Source organism: Panthera leo, chromosome A1 (genome assembly GCF_018350215.1).
Source record: "Panthera leo isolate Ple1 chromosome A1, P.leo_Ple1_pat1.1, whole genome shotgun sequence".
NCBI lineage: Eukaryota > Metazoa > Chordata > Mammalia > Carnivora > Felidae > Panthera > Panthera leo.
In genome coordinates, this window is record NC_056679.1 from 147902099 (window position 1) to 147919154 (window position 17056).

General features: G+C 33.6%; 1 long non-coding RNA gene across 1 annotated transcript; it reads right to left on the minus strand.

The window, feature by feature from the left end:
- Positions 1–1445: 1445 nt before the first annotated feature.
- LOC122200943 lies at positions 1446–16821 on the minus strand. The gene is made up of 3 exons (XR_006194011.1): positions 16609–16821; positions 15394–15535; positions 1446–1510 (listed from the first exon to the last, which is right to left on the minus strand). It is a non-coding gene; the product is annotated as an uncharacterized LOC122200943 (long non-coding RNA).
- Between the last annotated feature and the right edge of the window lie 235 nt (positions 16822–17056).

Sequence of the window (17056 nt, forward strand, 5' to 3'; positions counted from 1 at the left end):
AAAAACTATAGATGATAAAGATATTTTCCAGGGAGACAGCATTGGTCAATCTAATTTTTAATCTTACAACCCATATTCTAGTCACATTTCAATTACTTACAAGAGGTGAATTATGGCTAGTCAGTAGTATGAGAACATTTTATACTTTATACACTTTAACTGTATTTATGTAACACAGAATGAATTGGACGAAGCAAGTATGTGGTAAACTTTATCTGTATCCTGTCCAACTGGGTAATTTAGCTCCATAACAAGTGTATTGAAACTAGTGGGCAATTAGCAAATATTTCCTTTATTTCATGTAAACCTAGGAAAAATAGCAGGATAATTACTAAAATCCTTCTTTTAAGAGAAATAGTAATTCCCTACTTGGGAACCAATAGTATAATATATGTTACATGAATATAATTTAAATAAAAAAATTGAAACCAACAAAAAATAAAATAAAAATGCAGATAAAAAAATTCCATACTTAGTATATCATATTTTTTTCAGATTTCTGTATGACTTAGAAGTATTTCATAAACACATCAATTTATTCCCTTTTTAAAGCTGAAGAATCACAAGCAGAAATTTTCAGTGTACCTCATGTTACCATCTGCATTTTTAAGTGAAAATTTGAAACAATTTTAATATTGTATACCATGGCCCTGATTTATCCTTATTATTTATCTTATAATGTAAAACACACTAGTAAATACAAATTCTTGGTGACAAATATTTCTCTTTCTCTAAGTAAAATTTAGGATGGATTAACTAAATGATTTTCCTAAACATTCTATTACTTCCTCTATTAATGTTTTTTTATGTGTAGAAAGTGCTTTTAATTATGGTTTATATACAGCAAGAGTACAAAGTAGACCCATAATGAGGAAATGACAACCTTGCCAACAGAGCCTAAGATCTCCTAATACTAAGTTCCAAACTCCATTCTTTTTTTTTAATTATTTTTAATGTTTATTTATTTTTTAGAGAGAGACAGAGCACGAGTGGGGGAGGGGCAGAGAGAGAGGAAGGCACAGAATCTGAAGCAGGCCCCAGGCTTTGAGCTGTTAGCACAGAGCCTGACTTGGGGCTCAAACTCACAAACCATGAGATCATGACCTGAGCCGAAGTCAGACACTTAACCAACTGAGCGACCCAGGCACCCCCAAACTCCATTCTTTACAGATATCCTATTTTAAAGAAATGACAAAACACTATTCTTTCACGTTTTTTCTTTAAAAAGATATGTGATTTAAATTTATTGTTTAAGGAGATATTTTAGTTGCTACTTAGGCTAAATATCCATATATATTAGGTACATCACATATATATATATATGCTAATTGTATAATATATATATATGTGCTAATTATACCAATAGCACAAACACACAATACATTTATAGACTCCATATGTATAGAAACCTGGATTTGTAAAAAAATAAATGTATTTGATAGAGAACTTACAGAATAGGCAGAATTTATTCTGTAGGTGTCTTTGTTTCTTCTTGTTGTTTTCAGTTGACCTATGAATACATAAAGAAATGATTCAGACCAAGCAAATAAAAGGGTACAATAGCTTTGACTGATAGTAACACATAAATATATATGGTGATATTATCTCTGCTTGTACATTAGCCCAAATAAACTTTGGTATCCCTTTGGAAATAAGTAACACAAACTTTCTAGAAATACATTTTCAAAAACAAGACACATGAGAAATTACGGTAGCTATAATGTAAAGCAGTTTACTTGAAACATGACTGTATATATAACTCTAATGTATTTATAAATTTCAAATATTATATACATTATTTTACTAGTCTTTACAGAGACATTAATAAGAAGGAAGAGATTTGTTCTTATCTATATAGCTAGTTAAGCAGTTGCTTCCTGAATAAAGATTTGTTCTTTTCCACTACCACGTTTTATAGAACAGTTTGAAAATACTCACGGTGCCATGCCAATTATGTAAAAATCTCTATAGAGGTAAATCACCCCATTAATTTATATCATTAATGAAAGTAAATTATAAATAATGGCATACAGAAATTTTATTTCTCTAATTCAATGAAGTTTACTGAATACATACATCATCAACCTAATTTAAAAAAAAAAAATTATGTTTATTTGTTTTTGAGAGACAGAGACAGACTGCGAGCAGGAGAGGAGCAGAAAGAGAGGGAGACACAGAATCCGAAGCAGGCTCCAGGTTCTGAGCTATCAGCACAGAACCTGATGTGGGGCTTGAACTCATGAACTGTGAGATCACAACCTGAGCTGAAGTTGGATGTTTAACCCACTGAGCCACCCAGGTGCCCCATCAACAACCTAATTAAGATGAAGAACACTTCCATCGCTCCAGAGAATTCCTTCATGTGACCAATACCCCTTGGAAGTCGATGTTATTATTTCAGTCACCAGAAATCAGTTTTAAAATTTGTTACAAAATTTAGTATAAATGAAACAATACATTGTATATTATTATGCATCTGATTTCTCTTAATAAACTAAGGTTTTTGAGACTAATCATTGTTTTTGCATATTTTGGTATGTTTCTTTTAAACTGTTGAGTAGGATTCCACCATATAAATCTAGAAAAAATTTATCTCCCCATTCGTTAGTTGATGGATATTTGGGTTGTTTCCACTTGTAGGTTACTAAAACCAACCTATAATGCATATTCGTTTAACGTTTTATTAATTCTACTTAATTTGTCTTTAATTTTTTACTATATTCTGCTTTTTAAGTTAGAAATTTAGAAAATGGATTTTTTTAATGTTTTTAATTTATTTCTTCTTTTATTTATTTTGACAGAAAGATAGTGATTGTATGAGCAGGGCAAAGGCACAAAGGGTGAGGAGAGAGAGAGAATCTCAAGAATCCTGATAGCACAGAGCCTGACAGGAGGCTGGATCTCATGAACCATGAGATCATGAACTGGGCCAAAATCAGGAGTCAGAAGTTTCACCAACTTAGCCACCCAGTCGCTCCCAATTTTTTTTTTTTAATAGAAGCACTTATACTAAGAAAATTCCTTTTAACACTGTTTTCACCACATCCCACAAAAAGTAATATACTGTATTATTATTATTCAGTTGAAAATAATGTCCCTTGTGGTATATATTTTAACCTAAGGGATATTTATATGTATGTGGCTTAAGTTTTCAAATACATGAATATCTTACTTTTTGTTAATAATTACTAATTTTGTTCTGTTTGGTCACTGAATATGTACTCCATAGGATAGCAATTTTTTTGAAATTTTTGAGACTAACTTTATGGCCTACCTTATGGTTATTTTGTTGAAAATTCTATGTTTACCTTAAAAATATGTATTTTATTGTTGGATGATGTGTTCTAAAAATGTCAATTAGGGCACTTGTAATGAGCACAGGGTGTTGTAGTAAAGTGTTGAATCACTATATTGTACATTTGAAACTAATATTACATTGTATGTTAATTAATCGGAATTTAAATAAAATCTTTTTTTTAAGGACATTTGTTTTTAGTGTTGTTGAAATCATCTAGTTCCTTACCAATTGTTCTGAATGTTCTATATGGCTACTTATGATATGCATGTTTTACCTATTAAAAATAACTTCCATATTTTGGAACTAGGATTGTACATATATCTCTTTTTCTTTTATGTTTTTGCTGTATCATTTTCCTAACTTTGATTTTGAGTACCACCTGCTTCATTTCTGATATTTGTTATTTGTGTTCTTTTCCTGATAAGCATGTCTAGATGTTGGTAATAATCTTCTGAAGGATACAACTATTCTATTCACTAATTTTCCTTATTTTCTCGTTTTTACAGATTTTGCTTTTTTAAAAATTTTTTCTACTTTAAGTTTCTTTTTTTAATTTAACTTTATTAAAAAGTATTTTAGAGCAATTTGGGGTTCAGAGCAAAATTTAGAGAAAAGTACAGAAATTTTCCATGTATATAAGCATAGCCTCCCCAAGTACCAAATCCCCCACCAGAGTGGCACATCTCTTGCAAATGATGAACTGACAATTGACACATCAAAATCAAAGTCCATACTTTATATAAGACTTTATTCTTGGTGTTGTACATTCTATGGGTTTGGACAAATGTGTATCATGTAGCCAACAAATAGTATCATAAGGAATAGTTTCACTGCCCTAAAAATCCTCTATGTTTCACTACTCATCCCTTTATTTCCCCCTTAACACTTGGCAACCACTGATCTTCTTACTCTCTCCATATTTTGCCTTTTCCAGAATGTCATTGAATCAAATCACACAATTTGTAGTCTTTTCAAGATTGGCTTCTTCCACTAAGTAATATGCATTTAAGTTTATTCCATGTCTTTGCATGGCTTGATAACACATTTTTTTACTGCTGAATAATATTCTATTGTTTGAATGAACCAGAGTCTAGTAATCCATTCACCTACCACAGAACATCTTGGTTGCTTACAAGTTTTTGCAATTATTATGTAAAAAAATATGCTTATTTATTTTTGAGAGAGATAGAATGCGAGTGGGTTAGGGGCAGAGAGAGAGGGAGACACAGAATCTGAAGCAGGCTCCAGGCTCCAAGCTGTCAGCACAGAGCCTGATGTGGGGCTTGAACTCACAAGCTGTGAGATCATGACCTGAGTTGAAGTCGGACGCTTAGACCGACTGAGCCACACAGGCGCCCTGAGTTTTTGCAATTATGAATAAAGATGCTACAAATATTTCTGTGCAGTTTTCTGTGTGGACATAGTTTTCAACTCTCTTGGGTAAATACTAAGAAACACAACTGCTGGTTTATGTTGTAAGAGTATATTTAGTTTTGTAAGGAACCACCAAACTGTCTTCAAATTAGCTATACCATTCTGCATTACCAATAGCAATAAATGAGAATTGCTGTTGCTCAATATCGTGGCCAGCACGTAATGTTGTCACTTTTCTGTATTTTTGTCATTCTAACACGTATGCAGTGGTACTTGATTATTGTTTGAATTTGTATTTCCCTGAAGACATATGATGTGGAACATCTTTTCATGTGTTTATTTGACATCTGTATGTCTTACCTGGTGAGGTGTCTCTATAGGTTTTGGACCATTTTTTAATCAGGCTGTTTGTTTCCTTACTGTTGAATTTTAAGACTTCTTTGTATATTTGGATAACAACCTGTATCAGATATATATTTTGCAAATGTTTTCTTTCAGTCTGTAGCTTGCCTTTATTCTCTTGATATCTTTTGCAGAGCAGAATTTTTAATTTTAATGAAGTCTAGCTTAATTCTTTATTTCATGGGTTGTGGCTTTGGCGTCCTAATGTCATTATCTAACACAATATCATCTAGATTTTCTTCTATATAATTTCTATGAGTTTTATAGTTTTTGTTCCACATTTAGGTCTATGATGCATTTTTTAAAGATTTTATTTTTAAGGAATCTCTGCATCCAATATGGGGCTCAAAACCGCAACCCCATGATTAAGAGTTGCATGCTCCACTGACCAAGCCAGCCAGGCATCCAGGTCTACAATCCATGTTGAGTTAATTTTTTATAAAGTGTGTAAGGCCCGTGTCTAAATTTTTTAAGCATATTCATGTTCAGTTGTTCTATCACTATTTGTTGAAAAGACTATCTGCTCCATTGTACTGCCTTTGCAACTTTTTCAAAGATTAGTAGACTATATTTCTCCCTCAATATTGTGTTGGCTATTCTGAGTCTTTGCCTCTCCACATCAACTTTAGAATCAGTTGCTCAATGTCTACAAAACAATTTTCTGGGATTCTAACTGGGATTGCATTGAATCTATACATCAATTTTTAATGCACTTATTGATATGATATGATTTTTCTTTGTTTAGTCCATTGATATGATGGATTACATTAATTTTCAAATGTTGAATAAGCTTTGTATAACTGGAATAAATCCTTCTTAGTCAGGTATATAATTTTCTCATAAATTATTGGATTCAATTTGGAAATAGTTGGTTCAGGATTTTTTTCACCTATGCTTATGAGAGGCATTGATCTAGTTTTATAATGTTTTGTCTGATTTTGGTGTTAGGCTAATGCTGGCCTTGTAACTTGGCTTAGGGAGTATTCCTTTCATATATATCCTTTGAAAAAGATTGCAGAGAACTGGTATAAATTCTTCCTTAAACAGTTGATAGAATTCACCAGTGATCCTATCTGGGCCTGGTGCTTTCTGATTTGGAAGGGCATTAGTTATTAACTATACTTATTTAATAGACATAATATAGTTAGATCATCCATTTATTCTTGTGTGAGTTTAGCAGAATGTGTATTTCAGAGAATTAGTCCATTTCAACTAGGTTATCAAATAGCAGGAATAGAGTTGTTCATAGTATTCCTTTATTATGCTTTTCCCATCCATGAGTTCTATAGTGAACTTTTATTTCTGTTATTAGTGATTTGTATTCTCTCTTAGCCTGGCCAGAGAATATCAATTTTATATTTTTCAAACAGCCAACTTTTGGTTTTGTTGATTTTCTCTATTGATTTTCAGGTTTCTATTTTACTGATTTCTACTTTTATTCTTATTATTTCTTTTCTTCTTTGAATATAATTCACTCTCTTTTTTCTAGTGTCCTAAGGTAAAATCTCAGATAATTTTAGATATTTTAGATCTTTCTCTTCTTTAAATTTGCATACAATGCTATAAATTTCCCTCTACGCACTACTTTCACTGCATCCCACACATTTTGGCAAGTTGTGCTTTCATTTTCAGTAGTTCAGTGTGTGTGTGTGTGTGTGTGTGTGTGTGTGTGTGTGTAGAGAGAGAGAGAAATTACAGATTACTTTTTTAATTTGTTCAGAATTTTTAAAAATTTAAATCCAAGTTAGTTAACATATAGTATAATAATGATTTCAGGAATAGAATCCAGTGATTCATCACTTACATATAACAGTGCTCATCCCAACAAGTGCCCTCCTTAATGCCCATCACCCATTTAGCCCATCCCCCACCCAACATCCTACCAACAACCCTGTTTGTTCTCCGTATTTTAGAGTCTCTTATGGTTTGTCTCCCTCTCTGTTTGATCTTATTTTTGCTTCCCTTCCCCCATGTTCATCTGTTTTTGTTTCTTAAATTCCACATATGAGTGAAGTCATATATTTGTCTTTCTCTGACTGATTTATTTTGCTTAGCATAATACACTGGAGTCCCATCCACGTTGTTACAAATGGCAACATATATATAGGTATAGATAGACAGATACACACATATCACATCTTCTTTATCCATTCATCAGTCGAAGGACATTTGGGCTCTTTCCATATTTTGGCTTTTGTAGATAGTGTTGCTGTAAACATTGGGGTTCATGTGCCCCTTTGAATCAGCATTTTTATATCTTTTGTATAAATACTTAGTAGTGCAATTACTGGGCTGCAGGGTAGTTCTATTTTTAACTTTTGAGGAACCTCCATACTGTTTGCCAGAAGGGCTACACCAGCTTGCATTCCCACCAACAATGCAAAAGAGATCCTCTTTCTCTGCATCTCGCCAAAATTTGTTGTTGCCTGAGTTGTTAATGTTAGCCATTCTGACAGGTGTGAGGTGGTATTTGTGTGGTTTTAATATGTATTTCCCTGATGATAAGTGATGTTGAACATTTTTTCATGTGTCTGTTAGCCATCTGGATAAATTCTATGGAAAAGTGTCTATTCATGTCATCTGCCCATTTCTTCACTGGATTATTTGTGTTTTGGGTTTTGAGTTTGATAAGTTCTTATAGATTCTGGATATTAACCCTTTATCAGATATGTCATTTGCAAATACCTTCTCCCATTTCATCAGTTGTCTTTTAGTTTTTCTGGTTGTTTCCTTCTCTGTGCAGAAGCTTTTTATTTTGATGAGGTCCCTGTAGTTCATTTTTGCTTTTGTTTCCCTTGCCTCCAGAGACGTGTCAAGTAAAACGTTGGTACAGCCACGGTCAAAGAGGTTGTTCTCTGTTTTCTCCTCTAGGATTTTGATGGCTTCCTGTATTATGTTTAGGTGTCTCATCCATTTTGAGTTTATTTTTGTGTATGGTGTAAGAAAGTGGTCCAGGTTCATTCTTCTTCATGTTGCTGTCCAGGTATCCCAACACAATTTACTAGAGACTGTATTTTTTCCACTGGATATTCTTTCCTGCTTTGTTAAAGATTAGTTGGCCATATGTTTGGGTGATCCATTTTTGGGTTCTCTATTGTGTTCCATTGATCTATGTGTCTGTTTTTGTGCCAGTACCATACTGTCTTGATGATTATCACTTTGCAATCATACTTGAAGTCTGGAATTGTGATGCCTCCAGATTTGGTTTTCTTTTTCAACAATACTTTGCTCTTTGGGGTCTTTTTTGGTTCCATACAAATTTTAGAACTGTTCCTTCTGGCTCTAAAGAATGTTGGTGTTATTTTGATAGGGATTGCACTGAATACGTAGATTGCTTTGGGTAGTATTGACATTTTAACAATATTTGTTCTTCCATCCATGAACATGGACAGTATATTTTTCAATGTCTCATGAGATTTCTTCTTTTATGTTTACATAATTTAGAAGTTTGTCATCTAATCTCAATATAATTTGGGATGTTTCACGTTATCTTTCTATCATTGATTACTAGTTTAATTATATTGTAATCTGAGAGCAGACATTGTATGATTTATACTCTTTTATATTTTTTAATGTATGTTTAGGGGCCAGAAAGTCTATCTTGGTCTATGTTTTTGTGAGCTCTTCTTTATTTTATTTTATATTTATATTTATTTTTATTCACTCTTATTATTATGTAATACCCCTCTGTAACTCTGATAATTTTCTGTTTTGAAATTTGCTCTATTGAAATTCATATAGTTGCCCCTTTTATTAGTGTTAGCATGTTTCTCCATTCATTTATTTTATTATTTGTTATTTTTATTTTTTTAATTTATTTATTTTGAGAGAGAGAAGGCATGAGCAGGGGAGGGGCAGAGAGAGTGGGAGACGAAGAGAGAGAGAATCCCAAGCAGGCTCCATGCTGTCTGCACACAGTCGGATGTGGGACTCTGAGCTGAAATTGAGAGTCAGACGTTTAACCGACTGAACCGCCTGGGTACTCCTCAATTCATTTACTTTAAATCTATGTGTATATTTATACTTAAAGTGAGTTCTTATAGATAAGATAGAGTTGGGTGTTATTTGATTCATTCTGATCATCTCTGTCTTTTTACATGGTGTATTTAGATCTCTGAAGTTCAAAGTTACTATTGTATATTTGGAGTAATATTTATCTACTGTCTTCTATTTGTTGCTCTTGTTCTTTGTTCCAAATTTTGTTTCACACAATTTTTCTGCATTTTTTTGGTTTTCACTGAATATTTTATATAATTCTATTTTCTCTTCCCTCTTAGTATATCGGCTATACATTTTTTTTTTTTTAGTGGTTGCTCTAGAGTTTGTTATATGCATTTACAATGAATCCGAGCCATCTTTCAGAAAACATTACACCACTTCATGTGCAGTCTGAGCACCTTATAATAACCAAATAATTCTAATTCTTCCCTCCTATCTCTTTTTTTTTTCTGGTATTTATTTCACTTATATACAATCATTTGTACACATATATACGTAAGTATACATAATCAAATATACTGATGCTATTTTAACTTGAACAAATTCTTACCTATTAGGTCAATTAAATTTTATTTTTACTTATTCCTTCCTCAGTGCTCTTTATATCAATTCACATCTGATTTATATTAATTTGCTTCTCTATAAAAATTTCTTTTAATATTTCTTGCAAACCGAGTCTACTGGCAATAAATTCCTTAAATTTTTGTCTGAGAAAATCTTTCCATCCCTTCACTTTTGAAGCATAATTTCAGAGGAGTCACTCTTGCAGGTGACTATTTTTTCCCCCTCTCATCTGCTTTATCTATCAGAGCTCTTAGCATAACAGTCATAGCTGTTTTAAAATCCCAGACTGATAACTCCAACATCCCTTCCATGTCTACATTTCTTTTTTTTTTAAATATGAAATTTATTGTCAAATTGGTTTCCATACAACACCCAGATCTCATCCCAAAAGGTGCCCTCCTCAATACCCATCTGTCTCTTTAAACTATTTTACTTTTGTTTGTTTGTTTTGCCTGTTAGTATGTCTTGTAAATGCCTTGGTAGCCAGACATGATGTACTGGTTAAAAGAAACTACTATAAATAGGCCTTTAGTAATGGGGTGGAGGGTGTGGGGTAGACAGATGTTATAATCCTATAATTTTGGTTTCAGTCTTTTCATTAGTCTATGCCTCTGGACTGTGAGTTTTACAACTACTTCTGAGTTCCTCCACCCCCACTCCTCCTTTGGTGGTACTGGATTACTAGAGTGGTCTGGAGTTGGATGTTTCTTTTCTTCCAATGAATTAGGCTCTGAAAAAACCCAAGGAGATTAGTAGCTGGCTGACTAGTTTCTCCTGAGGAATTTTTTATTAAGAAGAGCAGGGTGCTCTGGCATATTTCAAAATCATTCCTGTTTCCTTCCACCTGATGTAAACAGGAGGCTTTTTTTTCTCCAACATAGGGATAACTTGTGTTATTATACTTCACATTATTGTGTTTCACAGAGAGTGCATTTTTCTTCCAAATTGAAGATTAGTCATAACCCTGTGTCAAGTCCATCAGTGCCTTTTTTCCAAAGTATTTGCTTATTTTATGTCTCTGTATCACAATTTGGTAATTCTCACAATATTTCAAGGTTTTTATTATTATATTGGTTATGGTGATCTGCAATCAGTGATTAAAATTTTCCAAAAGCTCAGATAATAGCATTTTTAACAATAAAATATTCTTAAATTAAGGTAAATACATTTTTTTAGATACAAAACTATTGCACACTTAATAGACTAGAGTACAGTGTAAACATACATTTTATATGAACTGGGAAACCAAAAAGTTAATCTGACTTGTTACTTGTGATATGCACTCCATTAGAGTGGTCTTAAGCCAAACTTGCAGTATCTCTGAGGTATGCCAGTATTTATAGTGAGAAAATGGCTGAACTCTTGGAGGTAAAATTCACAAAGCACAGGGTCCCTCTATGACTGGAGTTTTTAACTCTCAGAGCTGTCCACACTGAGCCTCCAGAGATTTGTCAATTATAGTTCAGGTTTCCCACTGTCATGGGGTGTATTGGTTCCTGCAGATGTTTCTCGACCAAGATGTTGTGATCCTCTGTATCCATTTGTCTGTTTCTCCATATAGGGGAGCAGTGGCTTCCCTGTGACTTCATTTCTCTTAAGAACCTAAGATTTGTTCACTTTTCAATTTGTTTAGCATTCTACTCATAAGAAGAGAGGGGCAGCTACATGCTGAACTGGAAAACCTGTCCCTTATTTAGTTTCTTGAAGTGGACACTAAAGGACAAACCATTTATTTGAACTATTTCTTTCTTTCTACTATATGTCCTTCATGCTATATATTTAAATATAAGTACTGGTTTAGCTGGATTCCACAATTTTCAAAATATTTTGTTTTTACTTTCTTTCAGTTTATTTCTCCTAATTTTTCTGTTGATTTCTTCTTTGACACATGGATTATTTGGAGTGTTTCTATTTTTCAAATAATTTGGCATTTTCCAGATATTTTTGTTATTGATTTCCAATTTACACTGCAGTCAGGTTACATTATGTACAAATGGCTTGAATCCTCTTGAATTACTTTATACCCCAGAATGTTGTTCTACTTTGCAAAATGTTCTATGTGCTTTGTGAAAGATATGTGCTCTGCTGTTATTGAGTATAGTGTTCCTTCAGTATCAGTTAAGTCAAAGTATTTGTTTTATTCAAGTCTTCCATAACCTTACTGATTTTCTGTCAATTCTTTCAATCATTTATTGAGAAACATGTTGAAATCCCTGGCTGTGATATACTTTGTCTATTTCTCTTTATAGGCTTTCCAGATATTGCTATATATATATATATATATAAGTATATTGTAAATGTTTTATTATATGCAAAAATGTTTAGTATTTTTCTGTTATCCTGATGAATTGACACACTTATCATTAAAAATCATTGTGATAATGTTCTTTACTATGAAAATTATTTTGCCTGATATTCATATACCCACTACCAGTCACTTGTCATTAGCATGGTATACTTCTTTGCTTTTATTCTTATTTTGCTTGTATATTTATATTTAAAGTGTTTTTCACTGATGAATGGCTAGATGTGAGGCTGCTTTGTTAATATATACAGTTTGAATTAATCCTTCTCTAAATATTTTGTAAGTATATTCAGTTTCAAACCTGCCATCAAAACTAGTTAATAGCATTCATTGTGCATAAAGTTTTTCCTAAGTGAATAAAATTGCACATCTGCAAAAAAAATAAATTGTTTTTATTGTAGGCAGCATATAATTGGCATTGCTTTTATATACAATCTGATAATCACTGCTTTCAATTTGCATTGTGAGATGATTTACACTTATGTGATTACTTATATGCTTGGGTTTAAATTTATACTACCCCTATTATTACAATACATTATTTCACATGTGTGAAAGAATTCTACATTTGTATTTTTTAAATTCTTTTTTTAACGTTTATTTTTTTTATTTTATTTTTTTTAATTTTTAATTTTTTTTTTACGTTTATTTATTTTTGAGACAGAGAGAGACAGAGCTTGAATGGGGGAGGGTCAGAGAGAGAGAGGGAGACACAGAATCTGAAACAGGCTCCAGGCTCTGAGTGGTCAGCACAGAGCTCAACGCGGGACTTGAACTCACAGACCGCAAGATCATGACCTGAGCTGAAGTCGGACGCTTAACCGACATCATGACCTGAGCTGAAGTCGGACGCTTAACCGACTGAGCCACCCAGGTGCCCTTAATGTTTATTTTTGAGAGAGAGACAGAGCATGAGCAGGGGAGGGACAAAGAGACAGATACAGAATCCGAAGCACGGTCCAGGCTCTGAGCTGTCAGCACAGAGCCTGGTGAGGGGCTTGAACTCACAAGCCGTGAGATCAAGACCTGTGCTGAAGTCAAAAGCTTAACTGACTGAACCACCCAGGCATCCCCAAAACTCTACCTTTGTAATTAAGGTTCACTTAACCAGCTGACTTTGAATTAATCAAAGCAAACTCCTCCTGGGTAGGCCTGACCTAATCAAATGGATTCTTTTAAAAGGCAGTCTAGAGATCAGAGAAAAACTCTCCTGCTAGCTTTGAAAAAGCAAGTTTGCCATGAGTTCCATAGTTGCAAAGAAATTTATTCTTATAACCACCACATGATCTTGAAAGAGGACCTTGGACCTCAGATGAGAATGTAGTCCTGATTAACACCTTGAATGCAGCCTGTGGAACCCTGTACAGAGAACTCATCAAAAACAAGCCTGGACTGGTAACCCAGGGAAATTTGGTAACAGAGTGAGATAATAGGTATACATTGTTTAAAGACACTAGGTTTGTGGTAATTTATGTGGCAAGTGAAACTAATACATGATTATAAAACTGTTCTGGCACTTACAGGTTAATTTAGGGTGTATAGTGTACATTGTTCACTTATCACACTTTACTAATAAATATAATTTCAAGTTTTATTTATCAAAAAATAATATATCAAGAAAGAACATTATAACAGTATTATTTTGGATTTCTTCCTTTCTGACCTGTGTGCTATTGCTGTCACACATTTTCCTTCTACATGATTCCCCCATGGTACAGGTTCATTATTTCCACTTTAGACAGTTAATTATCATTTTAAAGGATTTAAGTGATAATTTTAAAAATATTTATTTTATTTTTTTTAATGTTTATTTATTTTTGAGAGATAAAGAGAGTGCAAGCCGGAGAGGGTCAGAGAGAGAGGGAGACACAGAATCTGAAGCAGGGCTCCAGGCTCAGTGTCTGTATAGAGCCCGATGCAGGGCTCAAACACACGAACCATGAGATAATGACTTGAGCTGAAGTTGGAGGCTTAACTGAGTGGACCACCCAGGTGCCCCAGTAATTTTAAAAATCTTTGCATTTATCCATAAAGTTACTGTTTCTGGTGTTCGTCATTCCTTTATTTTGAACCAGATTTCCATCTGGTACCATGTTCCTTCTACTTAGATAACTTTTTTTAGCATTCCTTGTAGTGCAGTTCTGCTGGGATGATATATTCTTTTAGCTCTGTGTCTGAAAAAGATCTTTGTTTCACTTTCATATTTGAAATACATTTTTTTTTCTGGATAAAGAATTCTAAGCAGTCAGATTTCTTTCTTTTTTTTTTTTTCCTTTTACTACTTTAAAATTATTTTCCACTATGTTTTTGCTTGTGTTGTTTCTAATGAGTGATCTGCTTTCAGTCTTATCTGTTTTTTTTTTCTGTATATAACATGTCTTTTTCCTCTGGATGCGTTTACAATTTCCTACATTTTACTGTTGTTGAGCAATTTTATTGTGATGTGCCTTGGTGTGGTTTTCTTTATGTTTCCTGTGCTTGGGCTTGATTAGCTTCTTGATGAGTGAGTTACAAGTACTGTGACACATTCTAACTATGCATTATAAATTCACACTGTGAATCAATGTGTTCATGCACTAATATAATATCAAGTTTAAAAGCAAAACCATCCAGAATGTCTCAGAGATTATAATGATATAATGTTGAATTTGATGGATATTGAATTTCATGTGATTTGAATGACTCAGTGTTTATTATTTTTAAAGAACTGCTTAAATTCACAATTATAAAAGGAAAATGTGGATTATATACATAAATGTTGAGATTGAAAATAGTATTATAGGTTATTGAACATTTTATTTAATTATCACTGTGTGCCTTGTGGCATTACCAGTAAAGCAAAGTCCCTTTAAATTATCTAGTCATGTACATTCACTGGGAATTTGGGGGAAGGGTCCCTTTTGGGTGTAGTACTCTATTAATATGTTGTGATGGTCTTTTTTTTTCAAGTTTTTTTAATGTTTATTTATTTTTGAGAGACAGAGAAAGAGAGACACAGAACATAAGCAAGGGGTTGGGGTGGGGAGCAGAGAGAGGGAGACACAGAATCTGAAGCAGGCTACAGGCTCTGAGCTGTCAGCACAGAGCCCTACGCAGGGCTCAAACCCACAAACTGTGAGACCATGACCTGAGCTGAAGTCGGAGGCTTGAATGACTGAGCCACCCAGGTGCCCCTAATATGTTGATAGTCTTAATGAACCTCAAAGACAACATCTATTATTACTATTTAAATCCTAGTATACACTTTCTGTTTTATGGCAACATAATGAAATCATACAATAAAATGCTTCAAGAAACTTTCAAAACTGGTAACACTTTATGGTCTGGCAGAGGCTAACCCAACACTCTTAAATAGCATGTTCTTGGCAGCTGCCCTGTGAGTACAGCAGGGGAGATATTGGCATTCCAGTCCTGCCTACCAGTTTCACAATACCACCTGCCCTGAACATACCTGCTGAGAATGCTGGGGTCATGGAAGAATCCAAAGGTCAGGCTTCTGGTTTTGGTGTAGCTTTAGAGGAGATAGAAAAAGCTCGGAGGGAAATTTTCTCTGTATTTTTTCTCAGCAAAAGGAAAGTATATCCTCTAAAACCCTGTGTAAGAAGTGAAAAAATAAAAAGAGGACATTTATTCTGCAGCTAAAGTAGGAAAAAAACACAACTTAGAGTCATGAGTTAAAAGTCAGTAAACATATTGTAGTTCTTTTCCAAAGAGCTCAGTTGAGATAACGGTTCTTTAGGAAGGTGTAAGGAATAATAGTACTTATGATTTGTAAAAGCTGTCATTTGAGGTGGTCAGAATGCAAGACTATAATGCTGAATTGAAGTATAAGACAAACAACAAGCTTCTGAAATCATAAATCCGGCATGCAATTTTGAGAAGCGAGGTACATTTGTTTTGAGTGGGCTATTGGTGAGCCTAGGCCAAACAGTCTTTGGAACTGAAAGCAAGGCTCATATGACTTGTTATAAATTTTATATGTTTCAGACCTAGTGAGGTTCAAAAGTGAGGAATTTGTTTGCATTCTGATGCAATACCAATTGTATTAACAGATGTTTAAGGATGAATGTTCTAAACCAAAGGCATTTGTTTGATATTTTCAGCATCATTTTTTCTACCCACATATGTCAAAACAATTCTGAACAGCATGCTTTCCAAACTGCTAGTAATTTCTTTAGAGAAATAACTTCAGAAGCAAAAGTAATTAACTAAGCAAATAAAGTTTGTATAAAATTAGAACCTATTCAAGTAGAACAAATTTTTTTTTTGTTAAGAGCTAATAAAGAGGGATCACAGTGAATGAGATTAAATTTCTTTTTCACAAATATTAATATTCTTTGTACTATTATGGGCTACGTATTCTGATTCAGGTATTAATAGTTGCCATAGTCCAACTGTTTCCGTGGTGGAGAAGGAAATGTTCACCTTTTATATTATCTTTTTGAATAATTTTTAAATTTACAATTTTTAGTAAAGAAATAAGCTTGGAGGTCAGCAAACTATACTTATAGAATCAATATTGGCTTATTGATGTTCTCCAAGGCATGTGCTTTTCTTCTATTTACCCACAGCATAAACTAAAAACTGTCAGTGTGCAGGACCCAGAGAAGAGCAGCATCGTTCTGTGGACAACAACCATCATATATACCTTGCAGCAGAAACTTACTCTATGGGTCATTCTCTCCACACACATATCAGTATACCCAGGTCAGGTTAAGCTGTTGAGTCATTTTGGTATCTTAGAGCACTTTTCCTTGTGTGGAATCCTCTTCTTTGTAGACAGGCCTAATTATAGTCATTGACGATTATCCAATGAACAAGTCTTCTAGAACATGTAGATACCTGTTTCCTACCCAACTCCTCCTTAAGAATCCCGGTACCTCTGGGAATCCTGAGAGAAAGACTGGAAAAGAAACAGACTCTTGGCAAAAGAAGTGGGCTGGAATTAGTTTTTGAATTCTCTAAACAATGAGTTTGCACAGCAATGGAACTTTAAACTGGTACCTCCACTAACCATAATTCTATAGAGTTGATTGCTTTGAAAGATCTGTAACATACCACACTGTAAAAATACAAATAATTAACAAGATGAATTATAGAATTTATTGTTTTAT